This window comes from Durio zibethinus, chromosome 19 (genome assembly GCF_047325235.1).
Source record: "Durio zibethinus cultivar Kanyao isolate XHJ-2024 chromosome 19, ASM4732523v1, whole genome shotgun sequence".
Lineage (NCBI taxonomy): Eukaryota > Viridiplantae > Streptophyta > Magnoliopsida > Malvales > Malvaceae > Durio > Durio zibethinus.
In genome coordinates this window covers 19,986,970-20,008,085 of record NC_143180.1, presented here as the reverse complement: position 1 = coordinate 20,008,085, position 21,116 = coordinate 19,986,970, and the positions used below count along the sequence as shown (strand labels likewise).

General features: G+C 33.0%; 1 pseudogene; it reads left to right on the top strand.

Moving 5' to 3' along the window:
• Nucleotides 1-12,097: 12,097 nt before the first annotated feature.
• Nucleotides 12,098-20,889, top strand: LOC149513504 (MDIS1-interacting receptor like kinase 2 pseudogene; annotated as a pseudogene).
• The last annotated feature ends 227 nt before the right edge of the window (nucleotides 20,890-21,116 follow it).

Sequence of the window (21,116 nt, the reverse complement as noted above, 5' to 3'; positions counted from 1 at the left end):
TTAAAAGCATAAAACATTACTTTTATTAAATTAAGTCTTATTTTATATGAAAACCATTAAAATTCCTTATTTTTACCACGTCAATGCTAATAATTGTTTTTGTTAAATCAATGTTTGCTTTGCGAAATATAAATATTTAAGTTGAGTTATTGTTTACATAATATATAATGAATGGCTCATATAATAGGCCACATTAGCATCCAAAGAGCTTTTTTATTTTCAAATATATGTTATGTAAATGTTGGCGTCATAGAAAGAATTATGGCATCTATGTTAATCTGGCAAGAAATAATTTTTCTTTCTTTTACAATTTTCATCTAAAAAAAAAGAGCCTAATGGAACAAAATTATACTTTAAAGGTTTAATTAGACAAAAATAATTTTTTAAGAACTTAATTGGATATAATAGAACGATGGAGGCTTATATGAAAAATTCAAAGGCTTATCATCACAAAATATTTTTCATTTTTAATATTTAATTAAAGCTGGGGTTTGACTGTAATTAAATTTAATCTAAATTTTCAATAATAATAATATATAGCCAATTAAATACAAAACATTTTTTCCCAAACGAAAATTATAGTTGAATTGAGTCCAACATGTTTTTAAATTAAATATCAATTGACTTTTGATAACTTTTTCTCCTTTTTTTTTTTTTAATAATATGGTGAAGAGTACTCTTGTTTTATTTATTCAGAGAAACGATAGACTTTGAACAAAATTAATTGCCAAAAAAAAAAAAAGCTAGTTTAAAAAAATTTTTATTGCAATTTTGTAATTAGCCAATTAAAAAAATTGAATAAAAGTCTACCATTTAAAGTGTGGGTTCTACGTAACTTTTTTATGAACTCTACACAATATTAAAAAAATTATATATATTTTAAAATTATTATGGTAATTTGTTAATTATACAAATTATTTTTAAAGTTGTTATATCCATTTAATATTTGGATTATTATTTTATACAGTATTTTTTAAAAACTCATTATAGCTATTTAAATAATTAATCAATTTGTTAATTCTTTATAAATATACGCTAGTAAGACAAGTGTTAATTTTTTAAAAAACTTTGTTAATCAATATAATCGCAGGTAATCCTGTCAACCTCAAAGTGCTATTCCAGTTTCAAAGCCCAACCTTTGAAATCATGACTATTAAACAGCTTACATGAATTAGAAAACAAGTACCTGGGTTGATCTGAATGTGAAGAACTGTTAAGCACCATTCCACCAGAGGAAGGTTTGTCTGTGTCACAATCAGAAATAGGCTCTATTCCCTGCTTCCTCTGTGTTTTACTAACAGAGACTAAGTCTTCCTATTGCTTGTTGTGCATCGAGCTACCATCATTAGGAGCCATCTCCAACAACTTTTTCAAATGTTCTAGTAACTTATTTTTCACCACTCCAAACATTTGTTCCATCTTGACATCAAATTTGTTCTGCATCGTTGCATCGATCTGCTACATTTCATTCTAAAGCTTAGCGATTTCCTCTTCATTTTTTTGGATTTCCTTTTGCTTCCTAGTAGAGACTCCATCCGCCATGATTGCCAAGTCGATGCTTTGATACCAGAATGACACAGCTTAAATTTCCAAAATAACGACAACAGATAGATCGCAGAAGAAAAAAAAGAAGAGAAAGAAAGAGAAAGAGAAAAGAAGAAAGAAATCTAGAAGAAAGAATAATTGCTGATATTTCTTGACAAAATCGTATATAATGCTCCTTTTCATCATTTGTAATTCTTAGTAGAATACTCAACATAACTGTAATCCGTAAATACCGGATATTGCAGGTCATAATTCTCTCTCTGTCCTCATCTAGTATAACAATAATAACATATTTAATAAAAGAAACAAATAAAACTAAATAGGCCTGTAACAAATATAGCCTACTAACATGGCCCGCATTTATTCATTTAAGCTCAAGTTCCAGTCCAATAACCCTTATAGCCTGCAATAAGAAGTAATCAAATAATCAATAAGTTGATATTCACTTTTAGATAATGTTGTTCCAAACTTTAACTTGAAATTTTGGTTTAATTTCAATAAATATATGTTTATATAGTAAATTGGTACATGAATATATAATTGAATATTGGTTTAATTGTGAATATATGTGTACAATCTACATAGATATTGTAACTTAATACCTCCATAGTAAATGACTATAATTTCTTTGAACAAATAAAAGCATGTTTGGCATATTAAAATAAAATAGAAATTAGAGTATTCAACAAATAAAAGTAATTAAAAGTTTAAACAATAAATAATTGTTATTAGATTTATAAAGAGATAATATAATGATGATTAATTGATGAAAATTGATTTCTTTTAAAATAATTTTATGAACTTTTTAATTTCTTTATCAGTTTAAATACATTACTACATATTTCTATTGTAATTTTAATTGAATAACAGTATGGCAATTATATATATATATTAATAAATAACCATTTATATTAATATTAGCACCAAAGTTCCCTATGTATATGTGTATAGATTTATTCCTTTGCTTTGGTTTAAAATTAGCAATTCAAACTTTATTTTATATAAAAAAAATCAAAACTTTGCATTTATAGCAATATGTATGTATATTTAATTCTTACATATTGCTCAGAGACATTGACATTATAATGCTTCTCTTTTAATAAAATTTATGAGAATTACTTAAATGCTTATAAAAATGATATAAATATTTTATTTAAAAAACAAAAATTATTAACTAATTGCTGCATATAACAATTTCCTAAACCCTATTAGAAATATACTCCTAATTGGAGGTCGATTTGCATTGTAAATACAAAGGAAGGGAGGTGATGCAAAAACAAATTAATTAGGTTTTAATCTTCTATATTCGTCGATTTTTTTTTACTCCAGAATCCAAAACTTTCATCAAAACCTTTATAAGTCTTCTATTTAATCATTTATCAGGGACTTCGTTCAGCAATCTTATTCATTTGGAATCATTCCAAATGTCAGGCAACCGTCTCGGTGGTCCATTACCCGAGAATGTATGCCTCGGTGGACAACTCTTATATCTTGGGGCTATCAACAACAATTTGACAGGTCTGATCCCATCAAGTTTAAGAAACTGCAAAAGCTTTTACAGAGTTAGGCTTGAAGGAAAGCAGTTGACAAGAAATATATCAGAAGTTTTTGGTATATATCCTAATTTGAATTATATTGCATTAAGCAACCACAAATTTTATGGAGGATTTTCGCCAAACTGGGGGCAATGCCATTGTCTAACAAGCCCATGAATCTCCAATAATAACATTTCCGGAAAGATACCACCTGAGCTGAAACATGCAACTCAATTACAAGAACTCGATGTCTCTTCAAATCATCTCATGGGTGAGATTCCCAGGGAATTGGGAGCATTGACATTGATGTTCAATCTTTTGTTAAGTGGTAACCAACTTTCAGGCAAAATTCCACCAGAGATTGGAGTTCTTTCAAACCTACGACATCTTAACTTGGCAACAAACAACTTAAGTGGATCAATTCCTAATCGACTTGGAAAATACTCTAAGTTATTGAACCTGAATTTGGGCAAGAATAGACTTGGAGAAAGCATTCCAATTTCAATAAGCTGCATATACGGTCTTGAAAATCTAGATTTTAAGTCAGAATTTACTTATCGGGGAGATACCACAACAGCTTGCAAAATTACTTTCCTTGGAAATATTGGACCTTTTTCACAATATGCTTAATGGTTCCATCGCAATTTCTTTTAATGGTTTGCAAAGATTGACTGTTGTGAATATCTCTTACAATCAATTAGAAGGTCCTATTCCCAACTGTAGACACCATAATTTGCCCGGGCCCAGGCCTATTAGGCCTGGTTTGATAAGAGCTGGGTCTAAGTCCATTGAACTTAGCTTAGATTGGGTCTAAATAGGAGCAGAATGGCCCGATTTTAGTTTTTATTATTATTATTATTTATTTTTGGTTTTCTATTTTTTATTTTATCTTTTTATTTTTGGTTTTTTATTTTTTTTTTGGTTTCTTGGTCCGAAATTAGGTTTTAATTTCTATTTTCCTTCTAGAAGGTGGAGTGGTAAGATTGAATCCTAGTCAAATAAGCAATAGGAATTGATCAAAAACCTTTCTGATCAATGCCTATAAATATAAGCTTAAACCGGATCAAACAACACACGAAAAGAAGAAAATAGAGGCAAAAAACTCAAAGGGGTTAGTAGCGATCGTAGAAGCAGTTTAGGATTTTTTTTTGAATTTTTTTGGTTTTTTTCTAGAAAATTTTCCAGATCTGATCAATTTTTCGATGACTTTTTCGACGAAACTTGTATTTTTCGACAGGTTTTTCCAGATTCCAACATGATTTTCTAGAATCCGGTGAAAATTTAACCAAATTTTGGGTTCTGATAGAGAGAGAAAGGGAGAGAAAAGAGGGGAAGAGAGAGAGCAGGAAAGAAGAATTTTGAAAGAAAAGACTAGATTTAGGCTTTTATATCAGGGCAAAACAACGTCGTTTTAGCATTAGTAAGTTCCCAGGTCCGCGCGTTTTTGTCTGGGTCAACCTGACTCGATCGTGACCCGATTCGCTAACCCTTGTGCCAATCGATCTCTGGAGATGAGCCAAGCCAGGCCGCGCGCTCCTAAGCAGTGTTTTTGAGCCGTTTTTCTTTCTGGAGTCGAGCCACTCCCAACTGTAAGCCGAGCCGTTTCCATTTTTTTGGTATTTTTAATTTTACTTTTTTTAAATTATTATTATTATTTTTGTGTTTGTTTATTTTAGTAGTATTTTTTCATGATTTAATTTAATAAGAATAAAAATAAAAAAGGTAAAATAATAAAAATAATATTTTGGGAATAAATATTATTTATCCAATGATGAAATTTATAGAAATTTTAAATGATAAATTTCTATAAAATTCCTAGGTGAGAAATTTTGTCTAAATTTGTCCCAAATGGTGGAATAATTTAGATAAAATTTTAATAACAATAATTAATATTTATTTTCTAGCAAAAAAATAGTAAAAAATGAAAAATGTAAAAATGTAAAATTTTTTTGAATTAAATACAAATTACCCAATGATAAGATTCTTAGAAATTTCAAATGGTAAATTTTTTAAGAATTCTCTAAGTGAAAATTTTTATCTAAATTTAGTCCAAACGGTAGAATAATTTAGATGAAATTTCAATAAGAGTAATTGTATTCTTTTCCAAATAAAGTTTTGGTTGAAAAAATGTGATAATTATCAAATGATGAGATTCTTAGAAATTTTAAATGGTAAATTCCTAAGAAATATCTAGGTGAGAAATTTTCTCTAAATTTGGCCTAAATGGTGGAATAATTTAGGTGGAATTTCAATAAAAATAATTGTCATATTATTTTCTTACCAAAATAAAGAAATAAAAAGAATTTCTAAATAGGCCCAAATTGTGAAAATTTTAGAAATTCAAAGAAAGAAAAAATATTTTTAATTTGGCCAAAATGGTGGGATAATTAGATATATTTTTGACAAAAAAAAAATAAAGCTAACAAAAATCTTTCGACGACGGAGCCTCTTCAAGATATCAAATGGGATTCTTGAATACTCTTGAGGTGAGGAAGTATTTTTTTAAGAGTTCTACTAGATTGATGGAGAATCTTAAAAATTATTTTTAATATTTAACATAAAATATAAAAACCATTAGAACTAAGACTATAGGATAAATTTAAAATAATATGGTACCATCCTTTAGATGGGCATGTGGGGGTGCTATAACCTTCCCCACATGTAACCGAACTCTTGAATCCAGTTTTGGTTAGTAGACCCGAACCTATTCTTTTAGGAATCCTTAGTCAAGCTTAGGAGATCTTTAAGAGGATAGATTCCTTAGATGACCAATCACACCTAGAAAAAAAAGATTGGTGGCGACTCCATTCATTTGTTAAATCTAGCGATAGATCCTTGGATCTAGACGTTATGATAGTTTGGTGACTCCATTGGGGACTGCGAAAGAGTCAAGCCATAATTTTTGAATTTATCTTACCCTTTCGTCTAATGGTTTTAATGATTTGTGTTTACTAACATATTTCCTTTTTTGTCTTTTATTTGGATTTTGGGGCATGAAACTTATGTGTTCCTTCACACACATTATCACATGCATTTACATTACATGAGCTCTACACCCGAGCTCCGACCCTCCTACGAGGGAGTAAAGTACCTATGCTCTCGTGAGATAATAATCTACGTAATGGCTAGTGAAATACTCCCACTCAAATTGAATTCTTTCCATTAGTACCTTGTAATGGGTGAGGATTGGACTGCTTTATTAGTTTATGATGAAAGATAATGTAAGGAACAATTTGGGAACCTTTAATAGTCAAAATCACCTAACCCTGCATATAGTTCATTCTTAAGTGGCCAACTTTAAGATAGAACCATTCCTCCTTATCCTTAGATACAACCCAAAATTAGGACATAAGAAGGAACAATTTGTATATTGCTTATCTAACCCTTTTGTTTGTTTGATTCTGTGCATCTGCAACATTTCCATATCATCATTTCATTCTATGCATCATTCTCGTGTTCATATTATCATTTGCATCATTATCATGTAGGAAGTATTTGCCACTTATCAGTTATTGATAAATTAGATCTCCGACATACATCTATGGAAGGCCAAACGTAATCAAAGTCGCATCAGTTCATTATGAGTCTGCTCATCAATTGAAAATCAAGTTAGATGAGGGTCAAAAAAAATAAGGAAATTGTTTATTGAAGGGTTTATCTCATCATTGCCCAAGAAAGTTCATCTCAAGCTACAGTAAAATGATCTAGCAGACTTAAGCAGTGTATGGGGATGCATGAGTAAGACAAGGTAAAAGGCATTCGAGAGCAGATATGGAGACATAGCTTCTCTACTTCAAGTGGATATGGACAATAATTTGATTAGGGCCCTCATCCAGTTCTGGGATCCTTCTTATAGATGTTTTATCTTTAATGAAGCAGATATGGTACCCACAATCGAAGAGTATATAGTCTTACTTCACTTCGACTTGCCAATCCCAAATAAGATCTATTGGTCAAATAAGGTGGGCTATCATAAAAAGTTAGTGCAAATGTTTGGACTTAACCTGTCTTAAGTCGATGCATGTGTCAAGATAAAAGGTGAAAGTAAGGCTATTCCATGGAGTTTTCTATGAGATTTAATCCAGGGACATATAGATGATGATCAGGGGTTAATGGCTATGGCTATAGCTTTATATGGACTAGTGATCTTCTCAAAAGTCATCAGGTATATTGATGTTTTATGGATCAGTTAGCATACCAGGTCATTGCAGTACCAACCATTTTAGTAGAAACCATTCATTTTCTAAACTTTTGTCGTAAAAATGATAAAGGTCGATTCAATGGGTGCTTAACGTTGCTTTATGTTTGAATGAAGAGTCATACAGAATGTAAAGAAAGTCAGTTCCATAAACCATACCTTCACTCTAGTATCCTAATCAAAGAGTTTTGTTGCAACACATGGCCTCAAACAAAGCCAAAAGAAGAATGGGTTTCTTACTTTTGAGCCCTCGATAGTCAAAGAATAGTTTGGAGAGCACTTTGGATGCATCATGATACAATGCTATACAGTTGTGGAGATCAGCCATAGGTTTTCCTATTAGGCTTATGGGGTGTTGTTACTTATGCCCTAACTTTAGTAAGAAGACAATCTGGATGTAAGCAGTTCATTCCAAAAACTTATGAACTTAATTAGTGAGAATTCTCTTTCACTGATTAAGGGGCATATGGAATGGTCGAAAAGGTTAAAAAGGCATGAAAGCAAACCACCAAAGTTAACCAAGGGAGGCTTACTTATGATGTCAATGCAGAGTATAGTGTATGGCATGTGAAGAGGGGAAAAGACATTGTGATCCCCAGTGAACAGCTAGGGCACTCCCTAAAACCCATTCTTCAAGATCATTTGCTTAAATGGAAACAGTTAAGAGAAAACTCCAGTCTAAAAAAGACGAGTTGGAACAAGAAAAAAATGATTGAAGATAGAAATGAAAGAGTGTTCATGACTTCAAGAGCTGAAAATCCAGAGCCTCATTGAGCAAAAAAATTAGTGGAAAGCCTTATTTAATGATCTAGATATGACACATTCGTCAGTCACACTCGAGCTTGCTCAACTTTTAAAGAAAAATGAATTGCTAAAAACAAAGATAGAAGAAGAACAAAAGGCTATTGCTAGGGCACACAGACATAGTCAGATGCTACAAGAAGTAGTGGATCGATGCAAGGCACAAGTAGAAGCCTTGTCTGATGAATGCAGAAGGTAAGCTAGGCACAATGAGCTATGGAAAGACATGTACACAAAAAAACAACTGCATTTAAGGCATTTTTTTGATTAGTTATGCATTGTCATGGATAAAACATCAGAAATGAAAGAAAAAATGAAAGATTTGAAGGCTATAGTGCAACCAGTGGGAGCCCATAGGAGACAATTGCTTGATTTCCTAGACAAGGCACAAAATCATTACTAGCAAACTAGGAAATTTGTTAGGAGGCATTAAAAGAAGAAATGATGATGTTTAGGATTTTAGAGTATTGTTTTGACTTTATTATATGTAATTTTGAAATTTTATGAAATAAAGTTTCAGATAGAGATTTCTTTTATCAATATTGGTGATGTGGTGAATATTAGTACATTTCATACATGCATCTGCACATCTAAACATAGAACGCATAATTTCTAATATCCATATAATTGTGATACTCAAAGTTCAAGGATAGCTCCATCCAGTAGAAATCCCACTCATCCATACAACACCAGAGCTAGAGCTAGACAAATGGAGCAAGAAAATTCTCATCGATTTGAAAAATTGGAAAAAGCATAGGAAAAGATTGAGAATGAGTTGAGTAAAATTTTAGATGCTCTCAACAAGTTAGACAAAGGGAAAAGAGTAGAAGAGAATACTAGCCAATAGGGTCTTCCATCACAAGAAGTGGCTGACCCTTTATATCCACCTGGTTTTGGTCCACATCAAACCCAGTCTACATAAAAGGTACCACCACAATAATTCACATATCCTACATATCTTGGAATGCCATCAGCCTTATCCAAGGCATTACCATAGCTATGTGAATCTTATTTTTACTGAAAAGGCAGTTGAAACAATTCAAGTTACTAATCTAGATAACATGAAAAAAAAACAAAAAAAAAAGGCAAATGTGGTTGAATCTCAGAAAGACTCAAAGATTAGTATGCTTTAACAAAGGTTGCGAGCTGTGGAAGGAATTGGTTTTTATGGTTCTATTGATATTGCTTGGCTTTATCTGATCCCAAATGTGGTTATTCCTATAAGTTTAAGGTACTAAAGTTTGAGAAATATGATGGTATAAAATACCCAAATACTCATATTATCATGTACTGTAGGACAATGACAGCCTATGTTCACAATGAAAAGCTATTAATGCATGTTTTCTAAGATAGCTTTACTGGCTTAGTTGCTAGGTGGTATGTCCAGTTAGATAGAACCCACATCTATTCATGGAGTGATATGGCTCATGATTTTATCAGTCAATACCGACATATTATGGATTTGGCTCATGATCAATTATCTTTGTAGAATATGAAGAAGAAGGCAAATAAGTCCTTTAAAGAATATGCCTAAAGGTAGAGGGATGTAGCCTCTCAAGTGCAATCTCCTCTAACTGAGAAAAAAACTACAGTGTTGTTTGTCAGCACTCTGAAATTACCCTATTATGAAAAGATGATAGGGAATGCAACCAAGAATTTTGCCGACATGGTAATCTCTGGCGAAATTATTAAGAGTGCCATCAAGAATGGCAAGTTAGAAAAATAAGAGGTGTCCACTAAAAGAGCCCTAAGAAAAAAAGAGACTGAAGCTCAAGCTATGTGCTTTGGTAAACAATAATTCAGGGGATATCATCCCTACACACCACAGAGCTATTCTCAAAATTATTTCACTGTGAATAATGCTTACCAGTACCAACCAAATTCGTAGTAACTTTACCCCTAAACTTATCGATCTCTTTTTAGATCACAGATTGCCATATATGACCACAACACTCAACCTTTTCCTAAACCTCAAATCCGATTGGCTAATCCTACGAGTGGTGCACGAGAGCAACGAACTACTTGTGAAAAATTGATATTCGTCCAATTCCCATGACATATACGGAGTTGTATCAAGAGCTCTATAACAATCATCTAATTACTCCTAGCTGAGTAAAGCCACCCAAGCCACCATACCCCAAAATGGTATGATTCTACAGTCCATTATGACTATCATTAAGGGGTTGTTGGTAATTCCACCAAAAATTGCATAGCCCTTAAACACAAAGTGTAACGATTGATAAATAATGGAATGCTCAATTTTGATATAAGGAGAGAAAATACACCAAATGTTAGTGGTAATCCTTTACCGAATCATCATGTGAATGCTCTCAGTGAAGAACGATAGCATTATTTGAAGAAAAAGGTAGCAGAGGTCAAGACCCCTCTTAGTCAGCTATTTGATGTTTTGTGAAAAGCTGACATGATACAGCCAATCAGTCTATATATTTTATCATGGAACATATGTAGCAGGTGAAAGCTGTAAATATCAAAGTGGGGCATCTGGCCATTCCGTTAAAACTTATGAGCAATTTCATAATGAGGTGCAAAAGCTCATGGATTCATACCAGATTGAATTCTACAAAGAAATGTATGGTTCAAAGAATGCTAAAGTGTCTATGATCGACCAATCATCGAAGCTATTCCCAAGACCATTAACAATTTATTATAAGAATAAGCTAAGGCCAATCGTGGACTAGTTTGCCCCTAAGCCAGTAACTTTTAAAGTCCTTGCTCCATTCCCTTAAAAGAGCAATAGGGCTGTGTCATGAAAATATGGTTGTGACACAATAGTCCTGTGGTAAGAAGATAATGTCTCCCAAACTAATGCTACCAATATAACTGGTGTAAGGGGCATTACTCGAGATGAAAAGTGCTACACTCCAAAAATGCTAGAAAAAGCTAGAAAAAAAAAGACTAAGGTAGGCGAAGAACGAAATAACCCAAAAGTGGTACCTGAAGAGTACTGTCCAAAGTCGATGTTCGAACAAGAGGCATGTAAATTTTTAAAATTAATAAAACAAAGTGAATATTCAGTGGTGGAACAATTAAATAAGATGCCGATAAGAATCTCATTATTGTCATTACTATTGAATTCAAAACCCTATCAAAATGCCTTGTTGAAAGTATTAAACCAGGCATATATGCCAAATAATATGTTAGTTGAATATGTGAATCACTTGGCTGCAAACTTGGTCATGCCAAATCATATATCCTTTAGTGACGATGAGATTCCTCTAAAAAGAGGGAGAAACACTAAGGCTCTACATATCACTGTCAAATACAAGAGCCATATTATAGCTAAAATCCTCATTACCAAAAGTTCTGCTATTAACGTCATGCCTATGTCAGCCTTGGTAAGGCTACCTGTTGATTACTCACATATGAAAGATAGCTAAATGGTTATTCGAGCATTTGATAGGACTATGTGAAAAGTTCTAGGAGATATAAAGATGCCCTTGCAAATTAGGCCCTGTACTTTGAAAGTAAAATTTCAAGTGATGAACATCTCCCTATCTTATAGCTGCTTGCTGGAAAGACCACAGATTCACATGGTAGGTGCTGTTCCTTCTACCCTATACTAAAAGATCAAGTTCAATGTGGAAAGGCAGTTGATAGTGGTGTTTGGAGAAGAAGATATGTTAGTAACTCAGCCTTTGAATGCTCCATATGTGAAAGCTACTGGAAAGCAACGAAATGCTCTTATCAGTCCTTTGAGTTGGTCAACTATGTAGGCAAGGGACCCAAAAGACAACAATGTTCAAAGATAGTAATGTGTCAGGTTATCAATAGAGGGTGGTATCTCAGAGTAGGATTGGGCAAAAATTTACAAGGGATAAGGGAGCCTCTAACGATGATAGATAATAGGGAAAGACTGGGCCTTGGTTATGAAATTGAAAACTGAGGAATTAAAGGGAGACAAGCCATCAAGACAATAAGGATCATCCCACACTTATATGAGACTTTTAGGCCTAAAGGATTCATCTACCTAATTACAGAAGAAGATTTGGGATAAAGCATGGAGAAGATATTTGCTGAGTTGTCCATTCATGCAATTGGAAGTGGATGTAAGCTAGAAACATGGGTTTATCCTTGCCCACCAGGTTATGAGCTGAACAATTGGAGCATTATTGAAATGCCTGCTATCTTTAAGATTGATTCAATGTAATTAAATATCCCAATAGCTTATGCCCAAGGCCTTAGGATAGTCTTTCTTGTTTGGGCCATTTATCTATTATTATTTTAATAAATTAGGAAGGATGCATTTTTATTCATTTATTCTAGTACTTTCTTTTGTTCTTTCCATATATTTCGCCAACACATCCCATTTCATTCAATTTCAAGTCTTTAAATAAACAAAAAAATAATCATGATAATACTCAAGGGGTTAATTTTGAAAAATCAATTAACACTGATGCACTTGGTAATGAAGATGATTATGAAAAATGTGTTATCCCTCCAGACCTAATGAGATTGGTTGAGCAAAAAAGTAAACCCATTGAGCCTCATCAAGAGACAATTGACTTGGTGAATTTAAGAGATGAGGAGAATAAGAAAGAGGTCAGAATTGGCATTTCACTTTCATTGAGAGATAGGCAACGTTTGGAAGATCTACTTCGAGAATTTATAGACGTGTTTGCTTGGTCTTAGCAGGATATGCCAGGGCTTAGTATGGAGATAGTAGAGCATAGACTGCCCCTAAAGCCAAAATGTAAGCCAGTCTAATAGAAACTGAGGCGAATGAAGCCTAAAATGCTACTAAAGATCAAAAAAGAGGTGAAAAAACAATTTAATGCAAGTTTTTTGCAAGTGGCTAAGTATCCATAGTGGGTAGCTAACATTGTACAAGTTCTTAAAAAGGATGAAACGTACGAATGTGTATAGATTATTGTGTTTTGAATAAGGCTAGCCCAAAGGATAACTTTTCTTTACCTAATATCGACACACTGGTGGACAATAGGACTAAACATTCAACGTTCTCTTTTATAAATGGGTTCTCAGGGTATAACCAAATAAAGATGGCTGTGGACAATATGGAAACAACCACTTTCGTGACCATGTGGGGAATATTTTGCTACAAAGTCATGCCTTTTGGTCTAAAGAATGCTGGGGCAACATACCAAAGAGCTATGGTTACACTTTTTCATGATATGATGCACAAGAAGATTGAGGTGTATGTAGACGATATGATTGCAAAGTCTCAAGAAGGTGAAGATCATGTCACCAACTTCAGAAAGCTATTTGAGAGGTTGAAAAAAATTCTAACTCAAGTTGAACCCAGCCAAGTGCACCTTCAGGGCAATGTCAGGAAAGTTGCTAGGCTTTGTGGTCAGTGAAAGAGGGATTGAAGTCGACCTTGATAAAATATGAGCCATGCAAAATTTGTCACCTCCCAGCATGCCAAAAGAAGTTCAAGGATTTCTAAGTAGATTGAACTACATTTCTCAATTCATATCTCATATGACCTACAAGTGTGACCTATATTTAAGCTTCTCCGTAAAAATAACCTTGGAGAATGGAATAAGGAATGCCAAATGGCTTTTGATAAAATTAAGCAATACTTATCCAATCATCTAGTGTTAGTGCCTTCTATTTCAGAGATACCATTAATCCTATTCCTCACGATATACGAGAATTCAAAGGGATGTGTACCAGGGTAGCAAGATGAGTCTAGCAAAAAAAAAGGGCTATTTATTATCTGAGTAAAAAATTCATAGAATATGAATCTAAGTATTCTTCTTTGGAGAAAATATGTTGTGCATTAGCTTAGACCAATAAAAGACTTAGACAATACATACTCTATCACACCACCTGGCTCATAGCAAAATTGGATCCAATTAAATATATTTTTGAGAAACCTTCTCTGTCTGGAAGAATTGCTAGATGGCAAGTAATACTCTCGAAATATGATATCATATATGTAAATCAGAAGGTAATAAAAGAGAGTGCCATAGCTGAATTTCTCGTAGATTGTGCTATGAAAGATTATGAGCTGATGAGATTGGAATTCCTTAATAAAGATTTGATGGCTGTGTCCTAGCTAAAAGAGGAAGAGCAAGAAGCGAAGCTTTGGAAAATGTATTTTGATGGAGCTACCAATGCCTTGGGACATGGAATTAGGGCAATCTTAATCTCTCTAGAGGAATAATATTATCCCATAACAGCGAGGTTGAATTTCAATTGCACAAATAATATCATTGAATATGAGGCATGCGTCATGGGCCTACAAGCTACTTTAAATAGAAAAGTTAAAGCATTAAAAGTATTTGGAGACTCAACTCTAGTCATATATCAGTTGAGAAGAGAATGGGAGATGAGAGATTCAAAACTCATCCTATACTACAAGTATATCCTAGAGTTGATCAAGTAGTTTGAAGATATTCAATTTGATCATTTGCCTCGAGAGGAGAATCTAATTGCTGATGCTTTAGCTATTTTAGCAGCAATGGTTCGAATTAATGATAGTGCTAACATTCAGCCTATCAAGTTAGATGTCAAGGATATGCCAGCTCATTATTCTAATGTAGAAAAGGAAGAAGATAGGAGACCCTGGTATTATAATATCTTACAGTACATTAAAAATCAATAATAACTTGTTCGAGTAATAGAGAATGATAAAAGGGTCATCCGAAGATTAGCTATGAGCTTTTTCTTGGATGAAGATGTTTTATACAAAAGGAGCCATGACTAAGTATTGTTAAGGTGCGTAAATAAGGTTGAGACTAAGAAGATTATTAAAGAGGTACATGATGGGATATGTGGGGGACATGCCAATGGACATATGATGGCAAGGCAAATCATGAGAGCAAGATATTATTGGTTGACAATGGAGAGTGATTGCATTGACTACACTTGAAAATGTCATAAATGCTAGATTTATGCTGACAAGATTCATGCTCCACCATCTGCTTTACATGTTTTAGCACCACCCTAGCCATTGTTTATGTGGGGCATGGATGTCATTGGCCCTATTACCCTGAAAGCTTCTAATGGGCATAGGTTTATTTTCGTGATGATAGATTACTTCACAAAATGGGTGGAAGCAGCATCTTTTGGAAGTGTGACATGATTTATGGTCTACAAGTGTATTAAGAGAAAAATCATTAGTAGATATAGACTTCCAGAGAGAATCATTTTAGATAATGCCAAGAATTTGAATAACAAGATAATGCAAGAGATATGTGCCCAGTATAAGATTAAGCACCATAATTCAGCACCATACCATCCGAAAATGAATTGGGTAGTTGAGGCAAAAAACAAGAATATAAAAAGAATTCTTGAAAAGATGACTGAGACTTATAAGGACTGGCATGAGAAGTTACCATTTGCATTGCATGCATATCGAATATCGGTGCACACCTCTACTAGGGCAACCCTATTTTTTTTTGTTTATGGAATAAAAGCTGTATTACCAGTAGAAGTAGAAATCTCATCTTTGAGGATTCTAAAAGAAGTTAAACTAGAAGAGGTTGAATGGATTTGAAAATGCTATGAATAGTTAAATCTTATTGAAAAAAAAAGACTGACAGCATTATGTCATGACTAGTTATATCAAAGAAGGATGATAAGGGCTCATGATAAAAAAGTTTGACCTCAGTGTTTTCGGGAAGGTGAGTTGATCTTAAAAAGAATTCTCCCAAGTCAGCACGATAATAGAGGGAAATGGACTCTGAATTGGGAAAGGCCATATGTCATGAAATGAGCTTTCTTTAGTGGAGCATTGATAGTAGCTGAGATGGATGGAAATGATCTACCTCATCCTATAAATTTTGATGCTGTGAAGAAGTACTATGTTTCAAAAAAAAAGCAAAAAAAGGAAAAATAAAGAAAAAAGGAAAAATAAAAAAAATGAAAATGAAAAAATGAAAAAGAAAAAAGAGAAGGAAAAGAAAAATGAGGACTCAAGGTGAAAACCCTGAGAGGGTGATTTAAGTCACAAAGGGGGTTTATCTAAGTTTAAAACCTGAAAAGGCAGCTTAGATAAGAAGAATACAGCATCAGATTTGAAAATTCCTTGGTAAAAAGCTAACAAGTTCTGAAAAGCTCTAAGTTGTTGAGTGTATTAGGTGGTTGAACTTTTTGAAAAAGACTTCAAGATATGTTATCATGATTGTTTGATAGTTTATTTTTGGGCCTTGTCCTTATACCCGTCTTTGTAATTCTTTTTTTGCCAATTGACCAAAGTTTACTATCATTCTAATAAAAGACATTCAATTTCATTCTTCAGGTGTCTCTTATGTTGATTATTTCTTAGCCATTCTTATTCCTTTATCTTCAATACCTTACAATGGGGAAATGTATGACTACATTCTTACTTTTTGAGATTGAAATAATGATTGATAAATGAATAATAGCCTGAAATATTGTTACACTACAATGGAAAGGTTAAGATCGATAAAGGCAAATTTGAATTGTTCAGTTCCTAACATGGATATTGAATTTCTCAAAAAAGAGAAGATGAGAATTAAATAGGAGAAATGATCTAGAGTTACTTTGATTTGGCCACAGCACTCGAAGGTTGAAGGGGATTTAGGGCCCAAGGAAAAGACTTGAGAAGCTTGAGTACCACAAGATCTCATGACATTATTAATGTTCTCATTCCATGCATTGCGTTGGCATCGTTGTTTGAATAGTACATGCACATAATTTAATGTTTGGACATGCATGACATTATGAGAATCTAGGTTGTTGCATTTGCATCATTAAGAAGGCATTTGCATCTTTGATCATGACATTCATTCATGCAAAATTTTGGGTCACCTGAAAAGAAATTATGAACCTTTTGATCTTTGAATTTCAAAGAAAAATCTTGAAGTTTCAAATGAGAATATTTGAGATGTCAAACTCTAAGACTTCTTAAAAGTGATCCTTTAAACTCAAATGAGAATTTTTGAGTTTCAAATGAGAATCTAGGTTGTTGCATTTGCATTATTAAGAAAATATTTGCATCATTGATCATGACATTCATTGCATACAAAATTTTGAGTCACTTGAAAAACAAATTGTGAATCTTTTGATGAGAATTTTTGAGTTCCCAAATGGGAGTCTTTGAACTTAAATGAGAATCTTCAAGGTGTGAAACCCTAAAGTTTGTCGAATGTGAATCTTTAAACTAGAATGATAAGTTTTGAACTTTGGATGTGAATCATGAAAATTCAAACGAAAAGCTTTGAACTCAATCTTTGGATACGAATCTTTAAGTTTTTGAGTGAGAACCTTTGAACTTAGATGTGAAACTCTATGGCATGTGAGCCTTTGAACTTGAATGAAAAACTTTGAACTTTTGGATGTGAATCTCCAAAATTCAAATGAGACTCTTTGAATGTGGATGCAAGTCTTGCAATTTGCAAATACAAATCTTGAAATCTTGCAAATCAAATTCTTGTGAAATTGAAATTTTGAGAATCAAATTTCAATGAATTTTTTACAAAGTTGAAAGGTTTTTGTGAATCTGAACCTTTGATTTTCAAACTCAAATTGCGAATCTTTGAGTTCCCATTACAAATTTCATCAGATCTGATCTACAACTTTGCTGGACATGATTGTCAATGAGTCATTTATTTTCCCAAAGTTCGTTGCCTTTATTCAGAGGAGCCATTTATTTTGTCAAAGTTCATTGCCTCTATTCAGAGGAGCCATTTATTTTCTCAAAGTTCGTTGCCTTTTTGCCTCTATTTAGAAGAGCAATTTATTTTCTCAAAGTTTGTTGCCTCTATTCAGAGGAGCCATTTATTTTTTCAAAGTTCAGTTGCCTCTATTCAGAGGAGCAATTTATTTTTCCAAAGATGTTTCACCTCTATTTAGAAGAGCTTTGTTTACTAAAAAAAAAGCATTAATTTGTTGAGATGGACACATACAGGGTGTCTATATCTTTGCGCAATGCTTGTTGCACAAGAAAGTACAAAGAGGGGTAGCTGTAGACACCATAATTTGCCCGAGCCTAAGCCTATTGGGCCTGGTTCGACAGGAGCTGGGTCTAAGTCCATTGAGCTTAGCTCAGATCGAGTCTAAATATGGGTAGAATGGCCCGATTTTAGTTTTTTTTTTATTTTTTTTATTTTTGGTTTTCTATTTTATTTTATTTTCTTATTTTTAGTTTTTTTTTTTGTTTCTTAGTCTGAAATTGGGTTTTAATTTCTATTTTCCTTTTAAAAGGTGAAGTGGTAGGATTGGACTGGGATTCAAGGATTGAATCCCAGTCAAATAAGGAATAGGAATTGATCAGAAATCTTTCTGATCAATGCCTATAAATATAGACTTAAATAGGATCAAACAACACATGAAAAGAAGAAAACAGAGGCAAAATACTCAAAGGGGTTAGTAGCGATCGTAAAAGCAGTTTAGGATTTTTTTTCAAATTTTTTTGGTCTTTTTTCTAGAAAATTTCTAGAAATTTTCCAGAATCAGATTAATTTTTCGATGACTTTTCTAGCGAAACTTAAATTTTCTAGTTCAGATTCCGACGTGATTTTCCAGAATCCGACAAAACTTCAACTAGATTCTAGGTTCTAATAAAGAGAGGGAGAGAAAAGAGGGGAAGAGAGAGAGCAAGAAAGAAGAATTCTGAAGGAAAAGACTGGACTTAGGCTTTTATACCAGGGCAAAACGACGTCGTTTTAGCGTTAGTAAGTTCCTAGGATCTGTGCATTTTTGTCTGGGTTAACTCGACCCGATCGCGACCCGATTCACTAACCCCCATGCCAATCAATCTCTGGAGCCAAGCTGAGCCGAGCCGCGCACTACCGAGTCATGTTTTTGAGCCATTTTTCTTTCTGGAGCCGAGCCGTTCCCAGTTATAAGTCGAGCCATTTTCATTTTTTTAGTATTTTTAATTTTAATTTTTTTAAATTATTATTTTTTTGTGTTTGTTTATTTTAGGAGTATTTTTGCATGATTTAATTTAATAAGAATAAAAATAAAGAAGGTAAAATAATAAAAATAATATTTTAGAAATAAATATTATTTATCCAATGATGGAATTTATATAAATTTTAAATGGTAAATTTCTATAAAATTTTTAGGTGAGAAATTTTATCCAAATTTATCCCAAATAGTGGAATAATTTAGATAAAATTTTAATAACAATAATTAATATTTATTTTCCAGCAAAAAAATAGTAAAAAATGAAAAATATAAAAATGTAAATTTTTTTTTTGAATTAAATACAAATTACCCAATGATGAGATTCATAGAAATTTCAAATAGTAAATTTTCTAAGAATTCTCTATGTGAGAAATTATATCTAAATTTAGCCCAAATGGTAGAATAATTTAGATGAAATTTCAATAAAAGTAATTGTATTCTTTTCCAAATAAAGTTTTGGTTGAAAAAATGTGATAATTATCCAATGATGAGATTCTTAGAAATTTCAAATAGTAAATTCCTAAGTAATCTCTAGGTAAAAAATTTTCTCTAAATTTGGCCCAAATGGAGGAATAATTTAGGTGGAATTTCAATAAAAATAATTGTCATATTATTTTCTTACCAAATAAAGAAATAAAAAGAATTTTTAAATAGGCTCAAATGGTGAAAATTTTAGAAATTCAAAGAAAGAAAAAATATTTTTAATTTGGCCCAAATGGTGGAATAATTAGATATATTTTCAACAAAAAAATAAAGCTAACTAAAATCTTCCGATGACGGAGCCTCTTCAAGATATCAAATGGGATTTTTGAATACTCTTGAGGTGAGAAAATATTTTTTTAAGAGTTCTACCAGATTGATGAAGAATCTTAAAAATTATTTTCAATATTTAACATAAAATATAAAACAATTAGAACTAAGACCATAGGATAAATTTAAAATAATATGGTACCATCTTTCAGATGGGCATGTGGGGGTGCTATAACCTTCCCCACATGTAACTGAACTCCCAAACCCAGTTTTGGTTAGTAAACCCGAACCTATTCTTTTAGGGATCCTTAGTCAAGCTTAGGAGATCTTCAAGACGATAGATTCTTTAGGTGACCAATCACACCTAAAAAAAAAAGATTGGTGGCAACTCCATTCATTTGTTAAATGTAGCGATAGATCCCCGGATCTAGATGTTATGACACCAACATTAAGTCATTTCATGAGGCTTCATTTGATGCCTTAAGAAACAATAAGGGCCTATGTGGTAATGCCACTGGACTAATGCATTGTGTCGTCGTTGCTGCTAGCAACAACGTCGGTCATAGAAAAAGCACCAAGGTCATCATTTTCATTGTGCTTTCACTGTTTGGTCTATTCTTTTACTCTGTATCATGGCTGGAAGTTTCTTTATTCTTTACCAAAAGAATCGAACTAGAAAATCTGAGTCAATGGAGGCAAAACTTGGAGATTTTTCACATTGTGGGGATATAATGGAAGAATACTATATGAGAACATTATTGAAGGCACTGGAGATTTCAGTTCTAGCAATTGCATTCAGGAGGCTACGGAGCTGTTTATAAAGCTGTGCTACCCATTGCTGAGGTGGTTGCGGTGAAGAACCTTCACCAATCTGAAAATAACATAATTTCCAACAACTTGAAAGCCTTTGAAAGCGAGATTCATGCTTTATCAGAAATCAGACGTCGTAACATTGTGAAGCTGTATGGCTTTTGTTCACATCCAAAGTACTCATTTTTTGTTTATGAGTTTGTAGAAAGGGGAAGTTTGAGAATGGTGTTAAGCAACAAGGATAAGGCAATGGAATTGGATTGGGAGAGGAGGCTAAATGTTGTAAAAAGAGTGGCCAATACGTTGTCTTATTTGCATCATGACCATTCACCACCTATAATTCATCGAGACATTTCCAGCAATAATGTTCTTCTGGATTTGGACTAAGAGGCTCATGTCTCAGATTTTGGCACAGCCAAGCTTTTAAAGCCCGACTCCTCCAATTGGACTTTACTTGCTGGCACTTTTGGGTACATAGCTCCAAGTATATATTGATCTCTTTTTTTAAGATGTTTTAAACATGTAATCATTGAATTAAAAGTGTTGGTTTTGTGTGCAAATTGATGCGTTAAAACAAAGTTCAAGTAGTATTATGATTGTAACTTTTCAAAATT